Source organism: Carassius auratus, chromosome 37 (genome assembly GCF_003368295.1).
Source record: "Carassius auratus strain Wakin chromosome 37, ASM336829v1, whole genome shotgun sequence".
NCBI classification, from domain to species: Eukaryota; Metazoa; Chordata; class Actinopteri; order Cypriniformes; family Cyprinidae; genus Carassius; species Carassius auratus.
Genome location: NC_039279.1, coordinates 2,425,535 through 2,427,920, shown reverse-complemented (window position 1 = coordinate 2,427,920; position 2,386 = coordinate 2,425,535).

Here is a 2,386-nt window from a genome sequence, read left to right as displayed (position 1 = left end):
TTACCCAGCCACCCCTGCGCTCCACACTTATACACGGACGAACACACATCAGCACAAACCTTATATTTAAACAATATGTTATGAGAGGACGTGTTACACAGTGATTACAGTCTCTGTGTGATGCATGTTAGTATCTGTTCACTGGACCGACCGATCACACACAAACACAGAACATGACTTTCTGAAGCTCATCATGTGATCCTGATGTCTGCTGATGACCTCTGAGGGTCGGTCGGGTCACGACCCTGACTGTGACCTCTGTGGACACTCCTGACCTTCACCTGGTCCAAGCTGTCACATCAGCTGACGTGTGTACTACATAAACTGTGAATCTGTTGTGCATTTAAACTGTGAATCGAATGAATGAATTCAACAGAACACGAAGCTTTCTTCACGCGGATCGTCACATAATGGAGCAGAAACACTTGAGGATCAAAGACGGCTTGGGTCTGAAAGCAGATCACGAGATTACTCTGGGGTTCGCTCCGTCATCATGAAGACGCTCGTCTTGGGTCTGTGTGTCCACACAATGGCCGTTTAATGAGATTCACACACGACGGATAATAGACACGTCCGTTTCAAAGGACTATTTCCAGCCTGCGCCGGATTAAAATCATTCTCTTTTCATGGCTTGATTTTCTTTCATTCTAGCTGTCCACAATTTTTCAATTATGTTTTTTCTAGCCATCTATTCTTTCATCTGAGGGGAAGTAAATTGGCGAGTGGTTTGTTAATGGTGACGCTGGGCAGAGATCAGCTTCACATCACCGTCACACCACAGACACGAAAACACAAGAGACCCGGGTGTGTGTGTGTGTGTGTGTGTGGGAGAGAGAGAGAGAGAGAGAGAGTGTGTGTGTGTGTGTATGTGTGTGTGGGAGAGAGAGAGAGAGTGTGTGTGAGAGAGAGAGAGAGAGAGAGAGTGTGTGTGTGTGTGTATGTGTGTGTGTGAGAGAGAGAGTGTGTGTGTGTGTGGTGGGAGAGAGAGAGAGAGAGAGAGAGTGTGTGTGTGTGAGAGAGAGAGAGAGAGAGGTGTGGTGGGTGAGAGAGAGAGAGAGAGAGTTTTGTGTGTGTGTGTGTGTGTGAGAGAGAGAGAGAGTGCGTGTGGTGTGTGTGTGTGTGTGTGAGAGAGAGAGAGAGAGAGATAGAGAGTGTGTGTGTGTGTGTGAGAGAGAGAGATCTGTGTGAGCAGCAACCTGGGAAAGTTATTCTGTAGCATAATAAACGCTCGACTATTAGACTTCATCACCACACACAAGGTATGAGTAGAAGTCAAATTGGATTTTTACCAAATTACCGCACATCTGACCACATCTATACATTACATACTCTACCTTGAAAAACATGTCAACCAAGAAAAAGGTAAAATAATATGCATGCTTTATTGACTTTAAAAAAGCTTTTGACTCAATTTGGCCCAAGGACTGTTTTTACAAACTTATTGAAAGCGGCATAGGAGGTAAAACCTATGACCTTATCAAATCAATGTACACTGAAAGTAAATGTGGCGTAAAAATCGGCACCCAACGTACGAGGTATCTTTCCCAAGAGCGTGGTGTGAGACAGGGCTGCTGCTTAAGCCCAACATTATTTAACATCTACATCAATGAACTGTCAAGCAGTCTGGAGCGATCCGCAGCCCCTGGCCTCACACTACACACCTCACAGATCAAATGCCTGCTGTATGCAGACGATCTGGTTCTGCTGTCTCCCACTCAACAAGGTCTACAGCAGAACCTGGACCTGCTAGAACAATACTGCCAGACCTGGGCCCTGGACAGTCAACCTGAAGAAAACCAAAATCATGATCTTCCAGAAAAGATCCAGATCCCAGGGAACACAACACACATTTACACTAGGCACTAACCCGATAACACACACATCACACTACAACTACCTGGGTCTGAAAATCACATCCACAGGAAACTTTAATCATGCTGTGAATGAACTGAGAGATAAAGCACGCAGGGCCTTCTATGCCATAAAACGGCAATGTCCTATAGAAATCCCTATTAGAATTTGGCTGAAAATATTAGAAATCAGTAGTTGAGCCCATTGCACTCTATGGCAGTGAGGTGTGGGGTCCACTGACCAATCCAAATCAAGATTTCACCAAATGGGAAAACATCCAATTGAGACCCTGCATGCAGAACTGTGTAAAAATATATTACACGTGCACCGGCACACAACAAATAACGCATGCAGGGCAGAATTAGGCAAATATCCTCTAATCGTAAAGATACAAAAAAGGGCAATTAAATTCTGGAAACATCTGAAACTCAGTGACCCCCCAATCATATCATTATAAAGCCCTTCAATACCAAGAGATGAGCAAAGAAAGCAGTCCCCTCCCTCAGCTGATCCAGAGCTTCAGTACTGATGCTCC